Source organism: Staurois parvus, unplaced genomic scaffold (genome assembly GCF_062004578.1).
Source record: "Staurois parvus isolate SC_StPar_1 unplaced genomic scaffold, SC_StPar_1.0 ptg001328l, whole genome shotgun sequence".
Lineage (NCBI taxonomy): Eukaryota > Metazoa > Chordata > Amphibia > Anura > Ranidae > Staurois > Staurois parvus.
In genome coordinates this window covers 6,983,414-7,011,183 of record NW_028319124.1, presented here as the reverse complement: position 1 = coordinate 7,011,183, position 27,770 = coordinate 6,983,414, and the positions used below count along the sequence as shown (strand labels likewise).

At 43.7% G+C, this 27,770-nt stretch overlaps 1 protein-coding gene across 1 annotated transcript in view; it reads left to right on the top strand.

Annotated features, from left to right (window-relative positions):
- Positions 1-27,770, top strand: part of NDST1 (N-deacetylase and N-sulfotransferase 1) — a 184,907-nt gene that overhangs the window by 88,659 nt on the left and 68,478 nt on the right. The window lies entirely within an intron of this gene.

Genomic DNA, 27,770 nt, shown 5'->3' with positions numbered 1-27,770 from the left:
GATAGATGTAGAAAACCTATTAAGACTTCTTTTTATAGGTAACTTCATTTCATGAGGGTCAGCGAATATTCTGTACTATTGTACAACTCGGCGTATGTTGGCTCAGCAAATGCAATCCAATCATGTGTATGTGTGTTCCAAGGTAATCTCAACCTGTTATGGTGGAAACATGGGAGCTGGGACTTAAGCGGCCCATACATCAGTGATTTTTGGTTTTTCATTCAACCAGTGGGTAGAACCAAAAAATATTACTTGAATCCCCCATCCACCTTTAAATGTAAATCCTTCCCGCTGAGCTATTGTATTCTGACGGTGGGGGATACTTCCCCTTTGTCAGAATATACTGATCAGTGCTGCTGGCAACGATGATTGGGTGGAAATTTTCCAACATGCTGGTTGTACAGAAGTCGATCGGCTGATCGACTTCTGTATAACCCGCCTGCTAATACATGGGACGTAATTCAGTTGATCTCTGCTGAACTGGCATTGCAGTAAGTGATGTGGCTACTCATGACCTGAATCCTTGTTGTGGGTTCTGTTCTGACAGGTACCCTTTAAGCCTTCCTACCTGCAATATAAATGTCATTTAGTAAGGGTTTACATTTACTTTTAAAGTGATTGATTGAAAGTGTTTTTTTTTTTTAAACAAATGTTATACTTACTAAGCGACCCTAAACCTCCGCAGGTCCCCACCAGCACTGTTTCCAAGCCGCTTGCTTTGGAGGCACTTGTGCGTCTCAATCCTAAGCCATGCTGCTTATGTCCAAAGACACGGTGCTGCTCCGCCCTGCTCCCTCGTCACAGGATTTGAATGACAGCAGTGGGAGCCAATGGCTTCCACTGCCTCAGCAAAGCCTGTGAGAGCGTGGAGAGAAGACACAGTATGTGATTGGGGGGGGGGGGGGTAGGCGACGACGACGACGACACTGCTACCTAATCATTTTTTACCTTAAAGCAAGGAATGCATTAAGGTGAAAAAATATTTAGGCTTTAGAACAACTTTGCATATTAAGATCAAAACAACAGGTTTATTTTAATAGCTGGTTCAGCAGAAGCACATAACCTTACCTTCTCTCCTCCTCCACTCTGTTCAAGTCACTGGGAGCAAAGAAAGGAAAACCTGTGTGATCTCCAAGTCGCTCTAACTCTATAGGGTTTCAATCCCCTGGCCAGTAGGAATAGGATAGAGTTGGATAGTGCGCACCCCAGGCTTCAGTGCATTGCACAGTGTTGTTAATCTAACATTGGTAATCTGTAGTTACTCTGGTAATGTTAGAATACAAAAAAAAAACAAACAGTTTGGTCACCAACTCTTCGCCATACTTTTGGGCGGACTTGCTTTTTTGGGAGTATTAGTGGTATGGTGAAACCTTGTTATAGGATTTGTATAAGCATGACCCAAATTTTCTGCCAAACCTCCATTTCCCGCTCTAGATCATATAGCATTTGTTCTGTAGCATGAAACAATTTTTATTACACCCTCTGACTTTGCCAGGCTTGCAGAATTCCTGCACAGGCATATGTTGGCTGAAGGAATCAGCTGGGTGCTCCACATCAGTTCTTCTTGACATAGAGCAGCCAAAAACGACATCCCCCAAGAGCCCTTTTCCAGGCCACAGTACATGGTAGGCTCTTGGAAGTCAAAGCCATGGCATATAGTAAAAATGCAAAAGTGAGCGCTATCCAGTCAGCAGCTAAGCAGTCAAGGTAACCAAATAAAACCTTACAAATAGAATAGATAAAACAGTGCAGCACTAAATGGTAACAAATAAAGAACCATAATACTAATAATAAAGTTCAGTAAAGGTAACAGTCCGTGATACTATAAAGTGCCAGGTGACTGGTATAAAACTCGATGGTGGTGCTCCGTGAGAAATGGCAGAAATACGCACTCACAAGATGCGCATTAGTTATACGCATTTAAGTATCACATCCAGGGGTGTCCACATCAGATGTAGGTCTGGTCAGGGCTTAAGGGTAATCCTCCCTCAAGGTGGTAGACAGCAAATGCCCAGGTGGCAAAATTAAACGGATCCAGGTAATCGGAGGTCCCTTTAAGGGATGAGCAGAAGAGGCTGCCTGCTTACAGGATAACTTCCTTCTCTGGGTAAGGTGTCTGATGTGGACACCCCTGGATGTGATACATAACAGCGTTTAACTAATGCGCATCTGGTGAGTGCGTATTTCTGCCATTTCTCACAGAGCACCACCATCGAGTTTTGTACCAGTCACCTGGCACTTTATAGTATCATGGACTGTTACCTTTACTGAACTTTATTAGTAGTATTACTGTTCTTTATTTGTTACCATTTAGCGCTGCACTGTTTTATCTAAGGCTATGGCATAGTTTTTCTGCAAAAAAAACCTCAATGTATGCATGTTGAATGGGACACACGGACAAGCAAGCATTCTGTTGTGTAACAGGCAGGAAGGATGCCACAGATTAGGATTTCATGGCAGCAAAGGCGCCATGTTGTTGGGAGCACCATCAGATCAGAAAATATTTTTTTTGTACTAGCAGCATTTTTAAAAGGGTTAACACATGGGCAGGTTTTAGTGCAGGAGTGCTCAACCTTTTGTAGATTGTGGGCCTCCTAAATGATTTGGTGACTGGTTGTGAGGCCAATATGAAATGGCACTTTGCCATAGACTTTTAATATATCTTGTGGTTGTGGTGCAGTTTCTGAAAGCACCCCAAATCTGCAGGAGCTATAATAGAAGTTTATGGCTCGACTCATTGCGGGTAAGCCTCAGGTGCACTGTGTTGCACCCACGTTGCAGGTAAACCGCAGTGCATCTGTGTCAAAGCAGCCTAATAGTTGTTAACCCTGTAATATGTGCTGATATGCCCATTGCTAGAAGCTATTATGCCCAGTGTACGTGTTGTTTATTACACTGACCTGAAGACCTTTTCTTTTCCTCTTGTAGTTGCTGCTGGCATTGATCTCTAAACTGCTAGAAGGGATAAGAGGTGGAGTGCACTTGGTATCACTCCGCATGGAACAGGAGCCGGTGCTACAGGGGAAGCATCGGCTTATGCTGCTTTTGCTCCCTCTGCTGCTGGTGCCAGCTCACTGCCCTCTGATGCTCTGGGATGGCGGATCGGCAAGCACAGATTGCGATCATTGGTTTGCCGACCATGGGCATGAGCTTCCCTGGTCTGCTTTTGTACATTTTTTTTATTAATTAATAATCATATTAAGTTTGAGGTTGCGGGCCATATCAGACAGCTCTGTGGGCCACGGGTTGAGCACCAGTGTATTGGAGAGATATAATGTACCTTATTTTTCGCTCCATAAGACGCACCTGACCATAAGACGCACCTAGGTTTTAGAAGAGAAAAACAAGAAAAAAAATATTCTGAACCAATGGACTGCAGACAGTACAGGAAGTGACCCGACACTGCGGACATAGTACAGGAGAAGGACCAGAGACTGCAGACAGTACAAGAGATGACCAAAGACTGCGGACACAGTACAGGAGAAGGACCAGAGACTGCGGACAGTACAGGGGATGACCAGAGACTGCAGACAGTATAGGGGATGACCGGAGACTGCGGACAGTATAGGGGATGACCGGAGACTGCGGACAGTTTAGGGGATGACCAGAGACTGCGGACAGTTTAGGGGATGACCAGAGACTGCGGACAGTATAGGGGATGACCAGAGACTGCGGACAGTAGAGGGGATGACCAGAGACTGCACGCAGTACAGGAGATGACCAGAGACTGCGGACGCAGTACAGGAGATGACCAGAGACTGCGGACATAGTACAGGAGATGACCAGAGACTGCAGACAGTACAAGAGATGACCAAAGACTGCGGACACAGTACAGGAGAAGGACCAGAGACTGCGGACAGTATAGGGGATGACCAGAGACTGCGGACAGTATAGGGGATGACCGGAGACTGCGGACAGTAGAGGGGATGACCAGAGATTGCGGATAGTAGAGGAGATGACCAGAGACTGCACGCAGTACAGGAGATGACCAGAGACTGCAGACATAGTACAGGAGATGACCAGAGACTGCGGACATACTACAGGAGATGACCAGAGACTGCGGACATAGTACAGGAGATGACCAGAGAGTGCGGACAGTACAGGAGATGACCAGAGACTGCGGACACAGTACAGGAGATGACCAGAGACTGCGGACACAGTACAGGAGATGACCAGAGACTGCGGACACAGTACAGGAGATGACCAGAGACTGCGGACACAGTACAGGAGATGACCAGAGACTGCGGACAGTACAGGGCATGACCAGAGACTGCTTTAGGGAGGGAGGGGGAACGGGTACCTGAATTTGACAGGTACCCACTCCCACTTCCGCGGAGTTCTCCTTCCTATACTGTGGGCACCCGACTTTGACAGCCAGGTGCCCACTGCGGACCATTTACAAAGATACCGGACCATTTACAAAGCGCAGCGCTTCTCGCTCGTGTGCAGTGGGCACCCGGGTGTCACAGATGCCGGGGCGGGAAGAAGTTAGCGCTGGACTGAGGAACAGGTGAGTTCCTGCCGCAGAGAACAGCTGAGCAGCCGGCCCGGTATTCTGACATGGACCGGCCGCTTTATATTCGCTCCATAAGACACACTGGCATTTTCCCCCTTTTTTTGGGGGGGGGGAAGTGCGTCTTATGGAGCGAAAAATACGGTATATGTTTTACATTTTTCCCTGTCAATGACTTTGACTTTAAGGGCTCATGTACGCGGGGCGTTTGGAAAACTCTTCTGAATGATGGAAACTGACTGCTGGAAAACGTAGGTTAAAACACGTCAGTTTAGCTGCGTTTGTATACTGTGTTTATGCGCATTTGCGTTTAGAAGCGTTTTTAAAAGATAACCACAGGAGACCTTCCCAACTACCCAGAATGCACTGAAAAATAGGAAATAATTAACTATTTCAGATATTTTGAGAGGAATAGAGAGAGCAGAAGCAGAGAGAGCAGTGTGTGTTGAGATGACCTGTCTTTTCTGCTTGTATTCACTATGGATCCCATCATGAGCATAATGCGGCACGTTCTACCATTTTTTTCCTTCACATGAAACCTGGAACTGACTGCGCTGGTGTACCGGGTCCATTTGAATACATGGAAAACGCTTGCATTTCTGATGATGAAAAAAGGCTCTGAACATCATCTGGATATGGAACAGTTAAAAACCACTTATAAACGCGGTTAACAAGTGTTTACAAGCGTTTGGCGTTTGAAACGCCAGTAAAATCTACTCCTGAATGCAAGTTTGATGCGTTCAAAAAAAAACGACTGTAAACTCAACTGCCTGTACAAAGATGTATACATGGACACATAGGAAAACATAAAGGAGAGTTCAGGGGCTGCTGAAAAAAACGCTCAACAGCTCCTGAACGTCAGATTAGCAGCTGCAGTGTACATGAACCCTGAGTCCTCATGCACACTGGATGTTTTTCAGCCGCTGTTTATTGGCACACACAGACTGTAATCAGCATTTTTGGGCTGGAAACACCAACCCCGCCCCCCCCCCAAGAACTAGTGTGTTTCTAGAGGAGTTTTTTAGCTGTAAAAACGCTCGAACGCTGAAAAACGCGGCAATTCGGCATTTTTGGACTTTTTTTTTTTTTACAAAAATGCTAAAAAAATGCACGATTTTAACGTGACTTTACACAGCTAACATTACCAGCGTTCTTAAAACGCCCCGTGTGTATGGAGTCTAAAATGTGTTTCTGTGTGAAAGGAAAAAACCATTCATCCAGCTTGTCACGCGTTCTCTGGTAACTTGATTCACACAATAGACAAACAGAACATTCGATTTTGCAGCAAACCGTTTTTCACTGAACCCAAGAAATACAACAAAAAAATGGACTTTCTAATGCTGGCAGCCCAGGATCTCGCAAGCTTTGGTAGTTTGCTTTCTAAGAGTACTGACATATTTTCCTGAGCGAAGGCTGACTCATGCATTCCCTTTCTGCGCCATCACCAAGATGCATCTTATTAAGCCCAGTCGAGTGGCCGTAATCCTCCGACAAAGTTGTAAATGAGCCATTGTTCTTGGCGAAGGGCCTTGCTGGACTTCTCCTTTCAGCAGACGTTTTTTCTATTCATAAAGTTCCCCTTCCTTTCCCTCCCAGTTAGCTGAGCAACACTCGGTCCACTAGGTCTAGATAACTGCTGTTGGGTTTGTGGTATTGTTCATTCAGACTTTGACCATTTGAAATATTGTTTTCCTCCCAAAATGGTTCAGACATAATGAAAAGGAAGTTTAGCCTTTCGTAGAATGTGGAAGGTTTTAGAACCCCTGCCAGGTTGTTATTGCTCAATCTCAAACCAGAACCACTACCGGTACCAGTATGTAGACAAGGGAAACTGAAATGACATCTGAACCTCTAGAATGGAGTATCCCTCAAACAGTAACTGTCCACACCACGTATGTTACCAAACACAAACCATAAAATCTCAAATTCAATTCCATCATCAATTGTCATTTTCATACCTTCTAATAGTAGTATGTGTCAGTGTATTGTGAAATTTGGATTCAAAGGTTCTCCGCTTTGAGGTTGGCTATGTTTGGTCTATATAGTCCCACTGTACGCAGGAATGTAGCAACCCTCCTCAGCGGTTCACAAGATGGACCAGGGGCAGACTGACCATTCGGGCACTGCCCGAGGGCCCGGGGTCAATAGGGGGCCCCATGAAATGCCCCTGGTATTTTTTTTTATAGGCTTTTTTTGAGTGTGGGCAAGGACACGGGCCCTATGATCCCCTATTGCCCGGGGGCCCCATGAGTTGTCAGTCCGCCCCTGAGATGGACAGTATTGCATGCTGACGTGGCTGGCATGTATTGGCACAGGAAACCTTCCCCTTCTTAAAATTCTATTCATAAAATGGGGATGCCTGTGCAGAGGAAGGCTCCATGCACACTTGGCATTTTGGTAACGCTAGCTGTGTAAAGTCACATTAAAAATGTGAGTTTTTCAGCTTTTTTTAGCATTAGCGTTTTGCCGCGCTTTCCCGCATTTGCGTTTTTGGTCAAAAAAAGTCCAAAAACGCCAGTTTGCAGCATTTTACCGTGTTTTGCCATGTTTTACAGCATTAGAGCATTTTTACAGCTAAAAAACTCCTCTAGAAACCCACTAGTCCTGGGGTATTTTTCCAGCCAATAAAAGTCCCTGCCAAAAAAACACTGATTACAGTCTGTGTGTGTATGGACACATAGGATAACATGCTGGGGGGTTTACTGGCTGTAGAAAAAAACGTCACAAGCCAATAACAGCTGCTGTAAAAACATCCAGTGTGCATGAGGACTGATAGGTAGGTGCACTGGTTTGTGGGATTTGTAGATTACCGGATCAGTGCATGTGACCGCAATATACATTCACTGCCTCCTAATCATGGACAGGAAGTGAAGGGAAAAGCCTCAGAATGTGGAGATGCCAATTTTATTGGGGGGGGGGGAAAGAAACTGTAAATGTAGTGTGCAGATGCCGATACAATGTATATGTATAGGACTTCGGGCTTTTATTTTTATATGGAAGGTTTAGTGAAACTAAGTAGCAGCTCAGTGGTACAGGAGGTGACATATTGCTTCCTCACCACTTGTCAAGTGCCTCTGAAAAGCGATCCACCGAGAATTTTATTTCAGAGATACAGCAATGATAACCCCATGTTTAAACCGTGTGCATTATACACAATTGCAGGGCAGTTTGTGGCCTTATTCACTTGACTGGGTCACATTCTGCTCTGGTACTGTCCACAGAATGTGGCAGGGGCTGAATTATGGCATAAGCATCGCAGCCATGGCATGTGTACATCCCCCATACAGCTGCCTTTGCAGCTTAAAGGGGAGGGAATCGGTAAAAACGCATATTGGCCGGCTGTTTTGTACACCCCTTCCCCAGCTGCAAGTGTAAATGAGCTGGAAATATGTAAATATTATAATATATAATATGTAAATTTTGTAACAAGTAACTTACTAAGCACCACACAAATGAATAACATCCCACAAATATGACTCATAATAAAATTGTAAAAGCGAGCACTATCCAATCAGCAGCTAAGCACTCAAGGTAACCAACATAAACCTTACAATAGAATAAATAAAAACGTGCAGCGCTAAGATTATGATTCAAAACAAAAGAAGGTATTAAACGACACATTGATAATAAAAGTTTGATATAAATGACAGTCTATGTGACTATAAAGTGCCAGGTGACTGTTTAAAACTTGATGGTGCTCCGTGAAAAATGGCAGAATTACGCACTCACCAGATGCGTAATAGTTATACACATTAAGTATCACATCCAAAGGTTTCCTCATCAGATATAGGTAGTTAGCAAATGCCCACCTGACAAATTACTCAGATCCAGGTAACCAGAGGTCCCTTTGAGGGATAGGTAGAAGAGGCTGCCTGCTTACAGGATAACTTCCTTCTCTGGGTAAGGCAACTGGATCACAAAAACGGGCTCTGCAAATAAATACTCCTCAAAAGGAGTCAGAGAAGGATGTCCATAGTGTAGTATTCAAAGTATGATATTTATTAGGAAAAACGAATGTTTGCAAACAGTAGATGCGAATAAAACAACATCAGGACTGCAGAGATGAACTAACCCTCCAGAGTCAAAGATGGCCGCCGGGCCTCCACGTGGCTCCGGCGGCGTAGCGTCACAACGTCCTGGCTCCTCCTTACGCGTTACATGCGCATGCACTTCATCAGAGGAAGATACCATTGCGTATAACGATTACGCATCTGGTGAGTGCGTAATTCTGCCATTTTTCACGGAGCACCACCACCAAGTTTTAAACCGTCACCTAGCACTTTATAGTCACATAGACTGTCATTTATATCGAACGTTTATTATCAGTGTGTCGTTTAATACCTTTTTTTGTTTTGAATCATAATCTTAGCGCTGCAGTGTTTTATTTATGACCCACAATAAGCCTGGGTTCACATGTTATATTCTCAGGCAGAATTGCTGAAGTTTTGCCCGTGATCCCAAATCGCTCTGCATTAATGACCAATTCCACCATGCCTGTTCAGGTACCATTCATTTTCAATGGCACCTAAACATGACGCGATAAATCACAACATGCAAAGCTGGTCTCCCAAAAGTAGCTCCTCTTCCTTTTTTTGCGATTTATCTCACAACAGTTGCTGAAAAACCACACTGCGTTTAGGTGCCATTGAAAATGAATGGTACCCAAACAGGCATGGTGCATTTTGTAGAGTAATTGGGCAGAATCGCAGCAATTCTGCCTGAGATCACAGAACACCAGAGGTGAGCAGAGCCTAAAACATTCAAAACAATTCTAGGAAAATCGATGCACCAGTTTATGTAAAGAAATGTCATCTACCAGCAAACTCGGAACAGCCTTCTGAATGACACTGACTGGGGTCAGCCTGCAGTGTACATGATGTGTATAATGTACTATAATACACCAACCATGCAGAAAACCAATAAAATACGAGCAAATAATGGAACGAGAACAAGTGTACAAATATGAAAACAAAACTCAACACCTGTTAACCACAAAGTCCCACTGCTAATATAACCAGTAAGAGATACAGCAAAAGGAAACCAATATATTATAAATTGAAGAGCTGAGCAGAAAGAAATCCCAAAGCCTATGAGACAAGAAGGTAGTGTAACCCAGATCAGTGGTGGATGGTAAAAAAAGAAACTATCATGGGGACTGGTGACAAGAAGTGCATGCATGTGTCCCAGTCAGAGCCGCTTTATGAGAAGCAGGTATCTTCAATGACAGTCTTGGTATTTGCAGGATATTTTCCCTAACTTCTTGTACCGGTGACCAATGCTACCTTCAGGAGTCTGTGACTCCATGCGGAATTTCCCATTACTTTCCCATTGGTGCCACTTCTCCCCACCAAGAGGAGTCAACAGTTAATTAAAGCTGACATATTCTAACCCTTCCAACTCCTCTAAAACAAAAAGAAAAAAATTCTAATATGAGACCGCATCATGCAAAATTGATATTTGGTTTATGATGGTGTACAATGATAGGAACTCTCCTCTTCCTTCAGGCCAGTCAGGAAACCCCCCCCCCCCCCCCCAAAGCTTCAGGCTTCAGTTTGTGAATGATCAGGAGGAGAGAAAGGTGGGGGTGGTAAAACCACAGCTAGTTGCTCATGTGAACAAGCCTTAGGGCCATTTACACCATAGAAATGCAGTCCAGATGCATCCCAGACGTGTTTCTGCATGCACAGTTTTGGTGTGTTTTTGACGTGTTTTTGATGTGTTATGCTGCATTTTTCCTATTTCTATTCTTTACCTAAATAAGGACATGTGTGTTCTGGTTTGTGTTTGGTTTGTTCCGGTGTGCTTTTGATTCATTTTAATGTGTTCAAGTACAGTTCAATGTAGAAAAAATGCAGCATGTTCTTTTTTTTTTTTCTTTTTTCCCTGGAACTGGAACTGACTTCACTGGTGTAAACTATGCCAATGGAAACCATACGAGGTGGTATCTAAAATTTCTGAGACTAGTTTTGTAACACACCAACAGATGGCAGCACAAGGCTGCACGGACAGTCACAGGGAGTACCGACCTTCATAAGTCAGTGTACCAAAAGGCATCATCCTGTGTACATCGGGAGCTGTGCAACTGGCACTATTTTGACCATGTGTATTACCACGTCTGTCATTTCATCTTGGACAGTAAGTTAGAACAAAGGGCAAATGTAAAATTCCGCATGAAACTGGGCAGATCGCTAGATCTCCACAATGTGTTGTCAAAACTTCGTTCTTTGAGCTGGATCTTCATCTTTAGGAAGAGGGCATTTTTAGGGGTTGAGCTCATTGAAGGTCTTGCTGATCTCCCATCATCTTCCAGTGATGTTCTTCCACTCTTGAAACGCGCGTTCCACTCAAAACACCTCGAACAACATCTTGCAGCTTCTCTGTAAACTTCCCGAATTATGTCAAATGTCTCTGTGGCAGATTTGCCCAGTTTCACGCAGAATTTCACATTTGCTCTTTGTTCTAACTTGCTGTCCATGATGAAATAGCAGACATGGTAACGCACATTTTAGAAAAGCACCAGTTGCACAGCTCCCCATGTACCCGGATGGATGTCTTTTGACACACTGACTTATGAAGGTTGGTGCTCCCTGTGATCGTGCGTGCAGCCTTTTTCTGCCATCTGTTGGGGTGTTCCAAAACTTGTTTCAAAACTTTTTGATACCACCTCGTATAACCTACTATCAATGCATTTTTGATGCAGGAAAAAAATTGCAAAAAACACACTGGACTGCACGTGTTGTGTACCGTCCCAAAAGAAGTGGAAGGAAGGAGGAGCATTTAAAGCCCAATTTCTGCCAAGAATAAAATAAGTCCCTCAGCAAGTGTTTAACCGCCTCCCACCCGCCATATAAGGAAATGACAAGCGCGAGGTGGTTCTCTCGTTCTAGGAGGACGTCATATGATGTGTGCCCACTCTAACCGCGTGTGCGGCAATCGGTGGTGCGCTCTGTCCCTGGGACACAACGGATCACTGATCAGCGGAAAGAGCCGATGACTTTGGCTCTGTCGTGATAAGCTGTGTCCAATCACAGCTGATCACATGTAAATAAGGAAATGCAGGTAATCGGCATTCCTCAGAGGGGACTGATCTGTTGATCAGTGCCCTGATGATCAGTGTAGCCCCATCAATGCCACCTGTCATTGCCCATCAATGCCACATATCAGTACTTACCAGTGCACATCAATGCCACATATCAGTGCCCATCTGAGCTTCCTTTCAGTGCCGCCTATGAGTGCTGCCAATCAGTGCCAGTCAGTGCCACCTAACAGTGCCAGTCAGTGCTGCCTATCAGTGCCACCTTTACATGCCATATGAGTACTGCCTTTCAGTGCCCATCAGTGATGTCTGTGAATGCCTACCAGTGCCTCCTCATCAGTGACCATCAGTGCAGCCTATCAGTGCCCATCACTGCAGCCTCATTAGCGCACATCAGTAAAGGAGAAAAATTACTCATTTACAAAATTTTATAACAGAAACTAAGAAAAAAATGTTTTTTTTTCAAAATTTTCAGTTTTTTGGTTTGTCTATCAAAAAATAAAAAACCCAGGAGTGATTAAATACCACTAAAAGAAAGCTCTATTTGTCTAAAAAAAAGATAAACATTTCATATGGGTACAGTGTTGCATGACTGCTCAATTGGCATTCACAGTGCTACAGTGCTGAAAGCTGAAAATTGGCCTGGGCAGGAAGGGGGTGAAAGTGCCCGGTAGGCAAGTGGTTAAAGGTCACTGTGGTAATTTTCTTTGGGCACAAGCAAGATGTCCCAGCATCATTCAACTTGGAAGACTGAGGACATCCTGTGAGTGCAGTGTGCATGGACCTACCCCCTTAGGAGGATCACCACAGCACCCTGGTCTCACATACAGTAATGAGAAGGCATAATTGAAGACTGCCCTCTGCAGACGAAGCTTGGAAGAGGACCTTGTCGGTCATGTGACTGGCCTGAAGATTATGAAAAACTCAGATTAACATAAACTGGGAGGATTCTTGGATTTGAACACAGCTGTGGGGTGTTCTGGATTACATCAACACTTTGCTGATACATTATACTTGTTTCCTAGAATTGCTTTTTCTTTGCTAATCTTCAAATTTAATAATTGTTTTATTTTGATGGCCACCAAAATGTTTTGCCTAAGGACACCCAGTTCTGGAAGATACGGCAGGCCATCATTCTTGGCATACACAGAGTTTAGCCCATGCAGCTGCATTGCGTGGAGAGGATCCACTGAGCATGTGAGATGGGGCCGGTCAGTGTAACCATATGTCAGGAATTACAGTAACAATAATCATTTTATGTTGCACAACACATGAGGTCTGTCTATGTCAGCAGGTTTCTCCGTAACCCGATCTTTACAGCCATGGCTGGAATTGCACGGGCCACCTGTTTACTTAACTTTTCACAAGTAATCCTGTGCCATCAGCTGCGGCCATGGAAAAATAAATAGGCTTTCTGTGCACATTTCTGAAATCCACAAACATGATGTCAGTTGCCGTGCTGTTCTGTGTGGATTACCTCCCCTCTGGCTCACTACTTAATGTTTGCCTAAATTAGAGCTCCGGGCAAAAGGTGAAACACGGAGGTAACATAAGTATGTGTGATGTGCTTTACTTGCCAAAGGATGCGTAAATCTGTGCAACCAGTCTTGATTCTAGTACCTCGGCTGTGCTATTTAGGAAGGCAGGTGACACCACTGCTTTCTGTTTCAGATCGGCAACTTCCTGTGTCACCATTGTGTCTTCGGCTTCCATGTTGGGTGGTGAATTGGCATCATCACACTGCTGGGTCATTGTTCAGTGAGCAGGTACTTTACAAAGGAATCCTTGAATGTAACTCCAGGCAAAATGCCAAATTCTCAATGGAAGGGCCTTCCCAGGATCTTGACCAAAGTGATGGCAGATGCTCTAGGATGATCTTCTCTTAGGCTCCATCAAAAGCCCCATTTAAAGAAAGGTCTTTCATTATCCTTAACCTACCTTCAGACTACCATCATACTGCTGGGTCATTGTTCAGTGAGCAGGTATTTTACAAAGGAATCCTTGAATGTAACTCCAGGCAAAATGCCGAATTCTCAATGGAAGGGCCTTCCCAGAATCTTGACCAAAGTGATGGCAGACGCTCTAGGATGATCTTCTCTTAGGCTTCATCAAAAGGCCCATTAAAGAAAGGTCTTTCATTATCCATAACCTACCTTCAGAAATTAGATTGTGGATGGGATCAGACTGGACTTCTCCAGGGATATAATCCAAACAATAATTGATAGAATCCATCCTACAGAAGATCTATCGCAGACAAAAAAAAAGCTTTACAGGTATAGACAGTTGAGGTTACCTTTTGAAAGCCAAGTTGGTCCCTGCCCACTCTCACCTTCTGAACCTCTCAATGGTCAAAGAGTGTACTTACCACAAGGACATAAGAGAGAGGGACCAAGCTACGTTTTTACAGATAAAGAATATATTCATCTGTCTTTATTACAGAATTTAGTTAGATTTTAGTGAAGTAACTTCTGCTTTTGTGTCAGGCCTTTATATGCTCAGCTTCAATTGCCCAGGTCTCTGACAGGTTTAAGGTATACAGTATGTGAACCCCGCCTTGTAAAACAATCTATTCAGCTTAAAATAGAAATGAAAGGCAAAACATTTGTGCGTACGCATAAAACCCATTAAATGTCTTTTAAAATTCATTTTCCTCCTTTTTATAAGTGCTCACATACCCTCTCTTTTTAACTTTATAGAGAGCTGGGGGAGGAGAAACAGCAACACATTTGTCTTCCCAGTGAAAGGCTGTGTGGCATTGATATTCCCATTGAAAGCGGGGGGAGTGTCAGCAGAAGTCTGACCATTGAAGGAGAGCAGGCTGAGTTCCCAACACAGCAAGCAAACTGACCATGCTGTGTTGTCATGCCTAGTGTGGTCATTTTTTAAATCGAAGAGCAAAGGGACTGGCAGGAACACCAGGGATGTCACACAAAGGAAGCAATACAAAGAGAACAGGATACTTTTTCATACAAGCACATTGTACAGCAGGCACATATTAGGAATATGAAATGTTCAGTTGACATATTCTTTATTTAGCAGTGTGGAAATTTTTGAACAAACTACTTGTCCATGGACTAAATCGGTGCCCCAATCTACTTGTCCAGATTAAAAAAAATAAAAAAAACTAACCAAAACTGTATTTAAATCAGAGGTGCTTTTAGGAATGTCTGTGGCTTTTAAAAACAAAGGGGGTTTTATGGTGACTTAAACGTTTATTAATTTTAACAATGCTTTGTTTATCTCCTCCTCCCCTCCCTGTCTCCAGCACCGTATCTGGGGACTAGCAGGGAAGGGGGGAGAGACCTTGCAGTGTACTGAGCACCGATTGGGTGCTTGTCAGGAAAGGAGAGTGTCTGGCTTATCCTTTATCCCTTTCGCTGCCAGAGCCGTATTTGCACCCTGTATGTCTCCCCTGTGCTCCACTGAATGTAATGCAGTGCACATCACACCGCATTACATTCTTTCCCGGCTTCCATGGCCGGGAATCTCTCAGCAGGGACCCGTAAAATACATCATAAAGTCACTTCTGGGTCAGGACAAGAAGGGGAACAGATGTGTCCGCTGTCCTCGCTCCCCTCTAACCGATGATTGTGAGCTGGTTCCTGTCCCACAGATGGGCAAGCGGAGCCCAGGATACCTCACGGGGGGGGGGGGGGGGGAGGCTGGCACTGTGTGGAAGCAATTGGGCACCGCCGCCTGAATGCTTCTACCTGACCGGTGAGCCCGCTGCTTGCCTGCAAAAAAAACTAAGTGCCCGGAACTATATATCCTGGGCGTCGGGCGATAGGAATCGAACATCCCTGTTTAGGTAGATGGACAGTCCGGAGTATCTACTGCAGTCTTATGTTTAGATGCTTTTAAAGTGATAGTAAACTTTTAAAGAAAAAAGAAAAACTTTTTCCCTGCAAGATTGACATAATGTGCTAGTAAGCATCGCATACTAGAACATTATAAAAAACTTGCATTGAAACAAAGCCCTCCAGTGGCATGCTGTCAGGGCTTCCATCTTCACCTGGTCTTCCTTTCCGGGTTTGCGGGCTGTGGCCAGTTGAGTGGCTGAGCAGCCACGGCACAGAGCTCTGAAGGAATGGCATGGGTATGGTGGTCCTTCAGAGCACATGCATCGGTGACGTCATCGGCTGCCAACCAAGCGAATATCTCCTAAACGGCGTACGATTGGCTAGATATTCATTTAACCTACAGGTAAACTTTATTCTAAAAAAAAGAAAAAAAATCCACATTTTACCACCACCTTGAAAATGTTTAAGAATTCTGTGCTCACTTACTCACTTATTTGCTTTTTGACTGTACTCAGTTCAGTGCAACAGATAACGGAAATAGAAAAGCGTCCCAGTGAAATGTTTTCCACATCAGCATGATTAAATTTCTACTTCTTGTTGCAAGCTGTATTTATAGTCTTCTCACCAAACTTTGTTGTTCATATCGCCCAGCTGGGAAAGTGCATGTACAACTTAGTGTTTTATTTTAGGTTCTTTTACTGCTCAGACAGTATGGTTAAGAGTGCGCCTCCTCGACAATGAGGAGACTGTTTAATTAGCTATGATTGACAGTGCTTGTCTAGGGATCAAGGCACTTACCTGTGACAAGCGCTGTCGCTAGGTATGCAGGGAGGAGAGGCATGTTGGTTTCTTTGTTCCCCACCCTTGTCTTATAATTAGGTGCTAGGATTCTGGGGTCCAGGCTGCACAGCATCATTGGTTGTTATGGTGCTGGCAGCTGGGCAGCCTACACAATGGAAACATATGATCACCGACCTGATACCCAAATACCACCCAACCCGTACTCTTCACTCCTCACAAGACCTCCTACTTTCTAGCTCCCTGGTCTCCTCCTCCCACGCCCGACTGCAGGACTTCTTCAGGACTTCCCCCATCCTCTGGAACTCACTACCCCAATCCATCAGACTGTCACCTACCCTCCTCACCTTTAGGCGCACCCTGAAAACATCTCTTCAGGGAAGCCTACCCCACCCTCACCTAACAGTCGATCTCCTCCACTCCTCCTACCACTCCATCCCCCACAGCCACTTCCTCCTGTACCACTATCCCCTCCCTCCTAGATTGTAAGCTCGAAAGAGCAGGGCCCTCGAACCCCTCGTGCATTGTATTGTTACTGTATTGTCTCATGTACTGTCCCCCACTATAATGTACAGCTCTGAGCAAACCTTGTGGCCCTATATAAATACTGTATAATAATAATAATGCTGTGTAGCCTGGCTGACTGCATCCTAGCAACCAATGAAAAGACAGAAGGGGTGGAACTGGGTGGGAGCGCTTACTGAGCAAGCACCTGAGCAGTGGCAACTGAACCCAACATTCGTAATGCCCACAAATCGGGCTTCATTCAGAGAAGTACAGAAACGGGAAAGCAAAAAAATCAAGAGATTTTCTTCGTATTGAATACCATCCTATTAGAGAGGCTAATACAGATATTTGGAAAGGATTGTATGGACCTATATTTCATTTTTTACTGCTCATGAGAGTTCTTTAACGCCATACGTGCATTTATTGCTGAATTTTTCTAGGTTTTTTTCCAGGTTTTCCCAGTTTGTATATGTATCCAGGTGATGTGAAGGGCTAGCAGCTCGATAGATATTTCTATGACTGCAGCCTTGATCTATTCTAGTTGTTTAGTTAAAAGGTCATTGGGTATTCTCCACGTCAGTCTGTGCACATAGGGACACGCCGCTCTCTGCAAATAGCACAGTGCTTGGTATTGCACAGACTGGCAGCAAATCTCCTTTCAGTCCCACCCTGCATCTTCCTGTGTTGTCACTACTCATTGCTTTCAATACCGTAACCCCCCCCCCCCCCCCAGAACAATAGGCAAATAAAATGAACTTAAAAAAAAAGTGCCTGCACATATCTCACCATCTGTCATTCTCCTCTGCTGTGGTTACATTCTCTCTATTCTAAATAGACAAAGCTTTGACACTACCAGTTGGTGTCTGAGCTTGCTTGTCCTCCCCCATCCCTGGCCCATCGCTATGGTGGGCTACTTAGTTGGCTGTCATTGCTTCACTTCTGGAAACAGTGATAGGAAGACATGTTATGGAGAGTGCTCTGCCCAAAAAAAAATAGCATGGTTAAGAGAGATTGGATGGATTTTCAACAAAGGTGTGACAGCATCACAAGCAGGGTGGATAAAAATCAATGATTTTTTTTAAAAAAAAAATCAAAAAAATCTGATTTTTTTTTTTCATTTAAATCGGATTTCTTTTATTTAAATCTGATTTTTTTTATTTAAATCAGATTTTTTAAAATAAAATGCTTTTTGTCGAAAATATATTACCATCCAAAGGTTATTCCATCATGAAATAAAGATTAGTTTTTTAATTATGTAGAATAAGGCTGTATATGTTTAATTTTTTTGGTAAATAAATTCCATGAATCCATTCACAATGTCATGCTCTTCCAGAGGTTTTTGTAAGATTATTGGGCAGTTTCTCTGCCTACAAGATATTATCACAGATGATTGGTTTACTTTTGCAGTTCTCAAAACTGAATTTGACTCAGCGGAGATCACATGCCTCTTCTTCACAGCAAAAATGTTATAACATGAACATAGTTAAGAAAAAGACCTTCATCCTAACTTCTACAAACCTATGACTACAGAATCAACCCCTTCAGTGCTAAGTTTCAAGAAGTTCAGTGAATAGAATAGAAACAATATGTTTCTGATTGTTTGGAGTGGAATAGATCTGCACAAGAAGAAAGTGAAACTAAGTGTGAGGAGGAAGGGGCTGACAGTCTAAGTTTCTTAAAATATATATATTTTGTTTAGCCAAATTAGTTAACAAACATGGATGTTTAAGCAAATCACATATGCTGGAATGTTATTGTTTCAGTTGAATAAATCTATTAAATTGTTGTTATTAAGGTAATGATTATTTTTCTCCTTCCTAAGTACAACAGAAAAGTTGTCCAAATATGAATGATTAACCTATTAAACTGGGGATAAAAAAACTAATATGAAAAGTTGTTATTCTAAAAATCTTCATCTACTTGTATATTAAAGTTATACCAGCAAGAATTAGTCTTTATGTAGAAAACTAGGATTTAAATCAAGCCTTACTGACTAGGGATTTAAATCAGTTTGATTTAAACCAAATCCACCCTGATCACAAGTAAGGCTGGCTATACACGATTAGAATTTGGTTCAACATTTTTCATTGCAGGAACATTTGCTCTTTTTTTTTCTAATCATTAAAGATGGCAAATGGACATTCGTTATCGACCGTAGTGATGAGAAAATTCAAAGGGGCAGGATGGAAAAATTTTTTCTCTCGAACCTACAACTTTGTAACCGTGTAGGTTTTTGTTTGGTGAAGTCCAATCATTCAAAAATGAAACGGTTAAAGCAAAAGAAATCTTAAACTATTTTTCAACAATATTTGAATGTTCTGAGCATTTTCTTATACATTTTCTTTAGAACTTTTGTTCAAATGTTTTGTTTGAAATTCTTCAATTGTATACCCAGCTTTATCCCCTTCTTGCCATCGCGTTTCAGCCCTTTAACAGTTCAAAATGCTGGGGGGTGCAGGCGGGCATTCTGGTCATGTGACTGCTATGATTGGCAGTCACATAGTAGGAAAGCTTTCAATCACAAGTAACCATCGGGAGCTTTCTGGTTCCCACCAGTAACTGTGCTGGGGGCGTGCACTTTCAGCACTGAAATGTTTACATTTGGGATGCATATATGTGCCTCTTGTTGTTAAAGCCCACCCACCGAGAAGCTGCATACATGCTGTTCATACTTTCTTGTTTCCTGTATTCTGCAAAAAAACAAATTGGTTGACCGTGCGGTTTTTTTTATATCCACCTCCTGTCCATGTCCCCAAAGCATCTAGGGATTGTGCAGAGCAGTGTTGGCAGCTAGTGCACATGCTCAGTTTTCAGTGTATTTTCTACCCTCAGCATTTCCTCCCTATCACATCGTAGCAGTCCATGTAACTATAGAGTCATACATGTGGGTTTATACACAGTGGTAAATGACATCCCACTTCCTCCCTCCTTCTCAATGCCCACTAAATAGCTAAACACAATGAGGATGGGATATTAATTGGTAAATAGGATATATCTTGATTGATGGAGGCTTTACCTTCCTCTTTTTAAAAACACAGACTAGTGCGGCGTAACACAACCTGTGACGTGCAGACATCCATCCACACCATGTTATTGCCAGGAAAAAAAAAACTTGATTTCAAATATATATTTGTATGACAATATAAAACAGATTATTGATGTGACCAGCAGCAGAGGACTAGAAGCTCCTCCTGCCACTGTTTCCCTGCAGACAGACATAGAAATTGCTGGGTCATGTGACAGCTGTATATCGATTAGGATTGTTTTATTTTTAGCAACAGTGATGCTATAAGGATGGCATCAATGATCTGGCACAATATTTTTATGTGTTCCTCATTTTGGCTGTTTTGTCTAACAGACCAAGAAAAAAAAAGTCTATTTGAATTCGTAGCTAAAAAAAGAAAAAAAAGAAACATTTTGAATTTTTTGCTTGCACAAGCTGTGTAAATATCCTCTACCTTATAAGAAGAATTGTTCCAACAAGGTTTTCTCTCTATATTGACACAAATATTTTTGTGTTCACAATCTAGTTTTCCATAGACGGCCTTGCAAATACAATGCAAGGTCCACGCCACCCGCGGCTACTTGCATACAGTTGTGCTGTTGAACAGTGGTTACATAACATAGGATGCTTTCTTTGTTCTCACCTGGCTCTGTCCATTTCTAAATCTATTTTGTTGAGCTGGGTGGTTCTTACAGAGCCACCCATGGCTCTATTTGCAGGCAATCTCTGCAGAAATTCAAGCCTTCTCTTGCCAGGTTAGGGCCTTATACACACTGAATGTCAAAAATGCGGCTTTAAGGAGTGCCTGCATTTATTTTTCTGCCTCAAACCTTCCTTTTATGTTAGCCTTTGTGTCCATACATACTTAGGTGTTTTGTGTTTAAAACAAGTGCTTGAAAGTTTAAATGTCCTCCAAAGTTAAATGCAAAGTGTCCTTTCAAGAAAGTCTGTCACCTCCGTGTTCAATAAAGTGCATTCATTAAATCACAAGTCTCTTTTGAATTCACAATGATAATCACTCTCCCAAATATCCAATCTCAAAGGGAAAAACTACACTGCTCAAAAAACATTAAACAAACGCTTTTTAATCAGAGTATAACATCAAGTCAATGAAACTTCTGGGATATTGATCTGGTCAGTTAAGTAGCACAGGGGGTTGCTAATCAGTTTCAGCTGCTTTGGTGTTAATTTAATTAACAGGTGCGCTAGATGGACAACAATGAGATGATCCCCAAAACAGGAATGGTTTTATAGGTGGAGACCACTGACTTTTTTTTTTTTGCTACTAATCTATTCTGACTTTTTTTTTTCACTAGTTTTGCATTTGGCTAGGGTCAGTGTCACTACTGGTAGTATGAGGCAATACCTTGACCCTTCAAAAGCTGCACAGGCAGTCCCAACTACTCCAGGATGGCACATCGATACGTGCCATTGACAGAAGGTTTGCTGTGTCTCCCAGCACAGTCTCAAGAGCATGGAGGTGATTCCAGGAGACACAGTTACTCTAGGAGAGCTGGACAGGGCCACAGAAGGTCTTTAACCCATCAGCAGGACTGGTATTTGCTCCTTTATGGAAGGAGAAACAGGATGAGCACTGCCAGAGCCCTACAAAATGACCTCAAGCAGGTCACTGGTGTGAATGTCTCTGACCAAACAATCAGAAACAGATTTGATGAGGGTGGCCTGAGGGCCCGACTTACTCTAGTGGGCCCTTTGCTCACTGCCTGGCACCATAAAGCTTGATTGGCATTTGCCATTGAACACCAGAATTGTCAGGTCCGCCACTGGCACCCTGCGCTTTTCACAGATGAGAGCAGTTTCACCCTGAGCATGAGACAGGGACTGGAGAAGCCATGGAGAACGTTATGCTGTCTGTAACATCGTTCAGCATGACCGTATTGGTGGTGGGTCAGTGATGGTCTGGGGAGGCAAATCCATGGAGGGATGCACAGACCTCTACAGGCTAGACAATGGATGGCGCCCTGACTGCCATTAGGTATAGGGATGAAATCCTTGGACCTGTTGTCAGACCCTATGCTGGTGCAGTGTGTCCTGGGTTCCTCCTGGTGCCCGAAAATGCCCGGCCTCCTGTGGCTTAAGTATGTAGGCAGTTCCTGGAGGATGAAGGAATTGATACCATTGAATGGCCCCCACACTTGCCTGACCTAAATCCAATAGAACGCCTCTGGGATATCATGTTTCGGTCCATCCGACACCCCCATGTTGCACCTCAGACTGTCCAGGAGCTCAGTGATGCCCTGGTCCAGATCTGGGAGGAAATACTCCAAGACACCATCTGCCGTCTCATTAGGAACATGCCCCGATGTTGTCAGGCATACGTACAAGCATGTAGGGGGCCATACAAACTACTGAGTACCATTTTAAGTTGCTGCACTGAAATTCCAGCAAAATGGACTAGCCCACTGCATTTTTTCACTTTGATTTTTGGGGTGTCTTTCAATTCAGTCCTCCAGGTAGGTTAATAATTTTCATTTCCATCAAACGATGGGGCATCCTTACGTTCCTAACACATTACCCCATCCATATCAGTATAGATATCTAGCATGATATTCTTCCCCATTGAGATCTGATGTCTGTCCCTTTAATCTTCTTGAGCATAGTATATCGTGTAGTATGCATTCACTCCATAGTGAAATATTCATATAATTTTCTCACATTTAGATAATATGTGCAAGCTTTTTATGTAACACTCTGAACTCTTCCTCTCCAATCGCTGTGTGTTGTCTTTTCTGGGGAAGATCCTCACCCTTTGGTTCCAGGTGAGTGTCCGAAGCCCCAAAAAATCTCAAGCAATAGTGCAACACTGTAATGTACAAAGAATAAATATATGGTAAATCCTACTGCTCACATCAAGTGAGCTCTAAATGTGTCTGTCCCTTTAAAACCCTTTCATTGTTGCACCACGTGAAATGTGCGGAATTGTTCACTCCATGCACCTTACCGAATCCCTTAATCTTTTAAGCATATCCAACGAATCCTTTCAGCAACTAGTTTCCTTCTTCCAATATGTGTGTGCAAAAATCCCAAAAGATCAGAAAATAAGCGCTTTTCATTTATTTGTCTTCACATCAAAGATCCATAAAAGTTCCTTCACTCCTCAAACAGGCAAGATTTCCCATGGAAAACATCAAACAGGATCCATAGTGCAACAATTTTTTTCAAATGTAAAATGCAACAATTTTTATTCAAATGCCATAACACAAGTATTTGTGAAAGCCTGTAAACCTAGATGGCCACCGCGGCACAGTGAATGTGATGACATCACTTCCGACACATTTCGTCCAGAAGTCCAAAAACCCCTTAATGCGTTAACGCTAGGTATTTCAGTTATTAAATAATTATTCAATGAAATGAATTAACACCCAAGTACTTGACGTACCTAAATGCTTCTAGGTGCCTTTACACGGATCCTGTATTTTTCTGCCAAAAAGGAGGAAAAGCATTTAGGAGAACTGGACAAACACCGTGGGGGTGGTGGGGGGATAAGGATCTAAAACTAACCACACCACAGTGCCCAATGATAAAGTAAAATGATATAGAAGAACAGTGCAGGAAAAAAAGAAACGGCTAATGGCGGTGGAGGATTATTATTATTATACAGGATTTATATAGCGCCAACGGTTTGCTCAGCGCTTTACATTATAGTGGGAGACAATACAGTTCAATACAAGAGGGAATTGAGGGCCCTGGTCCTTGGTGCTTACAATCTAGGAGGGAGAGGTTAATGGTACAATAGGTAAAAACTGGGGGGGGGATGGAGTGGTTGCAAAAGTAGAGGATTCCAGTATTAGCAGAGGGCGGGATAGGCCTCCCTGAAGAGAGAGGTTTTCAGTGATCGCTTAAAGGTAAGTAGAGTAGGTGATAGTCTGATAGATTGGGGTACGGAGTTCCAGAGGATTGGTGACGGCATGGGAGGAAGAGATAAGAGAGTAGGAGGTCTTGCAAGGAGTGGAGTGTACGGGTTGGGTGATATTTAGAGACAAGATTGGATATGTAAATTGGGGCAGTGTTGTGGACGGCTTTATATGTTAGTGTTTTGAATTTTATCCGTTGGGCAACTGGGAGCCAGTGGAGGGATTGGCAGAGAGGGGTGGCAGATACAGAGCGGTTAGTGAGGTGGATGAGTCTGGCGGCAGCATTCATGATAGACTGGAGGGGGGATAGCCTGCGATGGGGTAGGCCAATGAGGAGGGAGTTACAATAGTCGAGGCGTGATATAACAAGGGAGTGGATAAGTTGCTTAGTGGTTTCTGGGGTTAGGAACGGCTGTATCTTGGAGATGTTGTGGAGGTGAAGTCTACATGACTTTGTTAGCGATTGGATCTGGGGCTGGAAGGACAGATGGGAGTCTAGGATTACACCTAGTACCCTGGTATGAGGGGATGAGGGAAACCACAAATGCTGAAGGGACGCTATGTGTGGCATTGTGGGGGAAACTTGTCCTCCGGGGATTGGGGGCTAGGCAGTGTGTGAGGCAAGGACCTGTGCCTAAATAATAACCCTTGTCTTTTGTATAGCTGAGTGCGATGCAACATCAAGCTGGAAAGATTTCTAGGAAAACACGAGTCCCTTAAATTTCATGACACCCTAGAGCCTAGTTTTATGAGATTTGGGCTGCTCTGTATACCCTAGAATCTTCCCAGAAGGAGCGTGATGGAACCTTTGCTTAGTCGCGGTAGGTGAAAAATGGTGGTAAGGTAGTATAATGGGAAAACCTGTTTCCTTTTACTGTTAATACACATATTACTGCAAGTGATTTTTACAGGGGAAGGAGCCAGACATGGGCCCATACACACTGTCCTATGATTTTACGTAGGATCTTACTGACAGCAAGATCTTACCTAAAATCTTTTCTGTACACTGAACAAATGTAACATTGGTAGTAATGTTTACCTGCATACAGTACACATGTACCCTATTGGGTCACATGACTGATGAAGGGGTCCTGCAAGACTCCAAAACATTGCCTTGCTGTAACTATGTGATCGTTTGTTTAACCTCCCTAACAGTATTCCCGAGTGTAGCTCGGGGTAAAATGTCAGTACCAAAAGCGGTAACCCTGAGCTACACTCGGGCTTACCATGCGGCGCTGCATAGGGAGTCTCTGCAGCACTTACCTTGTCCTTCGTTCCCACGATGTGTCCCCTGCAGCGTCCCCGGCCATCTCCTCCTGCTGATGCTGGCATCCGGCTCCTGTGTTCCGGTCCCTGTGACGTCTGGACGTACAGGCGGCGGCGGGAAATTTGAAAATTTTTAAAAAATGTCATTTTTTTCAAAACGATTTTACATAGTAAAACATTGCTGTTTCAACCCATTTCACATACATTTTGTCCCGAGTGCTCTGTCCTGTGCCCTGCCTACATTTTGACTGTTCTTTCTGCCTGGAAACTTAGAAAAGTCCATGGCGTCCAAAAAGTTTCCCTTTAGGTCAAAAGCGGGTTTAGACCAGCTAGAGAACAGCGATAGTAAATCAGAACCACTTGCAGAATTGAGTGATAATGATTCGGGGAGAAATTTGTCATCAGACACTGAAAACAATTTTGCGACTTTGCTCAGCGATGTGCGAACTTGGTGCTCTATTTCAAATTTCAGTGTTATTGGTTTGATTATATTATTGAATTAAATGTATTATTATATTATTTTTTATGATTATTAAATTATAATTTATGATTTCGTGTTTCAAGTTTTATCATAGGCGGGATGTTTAATAGACTCTTGTTCAGACAGATTTCAGGGAGTTATTCCTAAATATTACAGCCTACAATAAAAAAAACTACATATTTCCATGCAAAATAATGATACCACTTTCAGCACCAAAAATCTGAAATAATCATACCGCTAGGGAGGTTAAGCTTTTGGACCCATATTGGTGATTCTCGGCGTGCTGGTGACATTCTCCCTTGCTGATTTTGTTCAGTTCCAGCCGACGGTCGCTGCAACACCCACTTATACACACAGCCATTTTTAACGCAAAAACATGTGCGTTTGGATTGTACACTTGCTATTGGTTGCTAAGACGCAGGTGGCCATTCAGAGCCGACATATCAACTCAATATTGTGTAATTAGGCTGATTACACAATGTTGATATTTACATGACAGCCAGTAGAGTACATGATATTTACATGGCAGGCCAGTAGAGTACATTTGTGCGAAACACATGAATATTGGCACAAATTGTTACATGTGTACAGTGTAAAATATACCGTATTTGCCGGCGTATAAGACGACTTTTTACCCCTTAAAAATCTTCTCAAAAGTCGGGGGTCGTCTTATACACCGGTATAACATGACATGACAATTTTTAGGGGGGCGGCGCGGTGCCGCCGCCGCCCCCCCCCCCTTCCCCTAACGGAAGGGACACTAAGTACAGGGGTGGGCAGGGGCTATTTCTTACCTGGTTCCGGCCCCACGACGATCCGGTCCAGGAAGCGCGGCTGCGCCTTCAGTTCGGCCACTGGATGTTCGCGCGGCTGCTCGGCTCCGCCTCCTCACCAGCGATTGGCCGCCAGAACTGTAGCTCAGGAAAGGCACACAGGCGGCCAATCACCGGCGAGAGGGTGGAGCCGAGCGGCCGCGCGAAAATCGAGTGCAGGACCAGCAGGTAAGTGGTCAGTGTAGAGGTGCTGCTGCAACCACATATGCTGGCTGCAGCAGCACCATACGAGAACAGAGTCAGCAAGTGTCAGTGGGAGGAATAGTGCCCCATCATTGGTGTCACTGATACCAATGATGGGGCACTATTCCTCCCACTGATACCAATGATGGGGCACTATTCCTCCCGCTGATACCTATGATGGGGCACTATTCCTCCCACTGACACCAACGATGGGGCACTATTCCTCCCCCCCCACTGACACCAACGATGGGGCACTATTCCTCCCCCCCACTGACACCAACGATGGGGCACTATTCCCCCCCCCCACTGACACCAACGATGGGGCACTATTCCACCCCCACTGACACCAATGATGGGGCACTATTCCTCCCCCCCACTGACACCAACGATGGGGCACTATTCCCCCCCCCCCCCACTGACACCAACGATGGGGCACTATTCCACCCCCCACTGACACCAATGATGGGGCACTATTCCACCCCCACTGACACCAATGATGGGGCACTATTCCACCCCCCACTGACACCAACGATGGGGCACTATTCCACCCCCCACTGACACCAATGATGGGACACCATTCCTCCCACTGACACCAATGTTGGGACACTATTCCTCCTACTGACACCAATGATGGGGCACCATTCCCCCCACTGATACTAATGATGGGACACCATTCCCCCCACTGATACCAATGATGGGGCACTATTCCCCCCACTGATACCAATGATGGGGCACTATTCCTCCCACTGACACCGATGATGGGGCACTATTCCTGCCATTGGTGTGCACTGGAAGAGGGGTAGTCTTATACGGCGAGTATAGCCCAAACACTACATTTTAGCAGGAAAAGTAGGGGGGTCGTCTTATACGCCGGCAAATACGGTAGTCCACTAGCAGGACCATGGATGCAGATATTTCGATTTCACGAATCTAAGCGCAGAACAGTTTATTTTTTTATTTAAATTTTTTTCTAATGCAGATGTGTGTATAGGCCCATAGGAATCAATACAACTGTGTTCAAATCTGTAAAAAAAAAACATTCTGTACTGATAAAAATGCAGCATTTCTTTGCAGCTTTGTACATGAGCCCTAAGGGCCTGCTGTAAGTCAGCAAGTATGGCATTAGCAGAGATCACGTCTGCGTGTTTTTACTTTTTTTTTTTCTAACTGTGAATATTGTGTGTTTATTTTACGTTCTGTGCTTCTGCCCTTCAGTCACTGATCAAACGGTAACAAAAGTTTCATTTTAAATGGTATCTTCGGATCGAGACCTAGTGCTGAAATGCAAGCTGAGACTGTTATTGACAAAACATCATCTTGCTGTCTTGGTGTGTGCAACACTTGACAAGAAAAAGTGATAAAAAAAAAATCATCTGTAATTTTGTTTGTCAGAAAGCGGCGGCATTCAACAAATAGCTCTTTCTCATCACCTGAGCCAAGTACGCAGCTTGTTTCCACTAATGAGCAGGTGTGA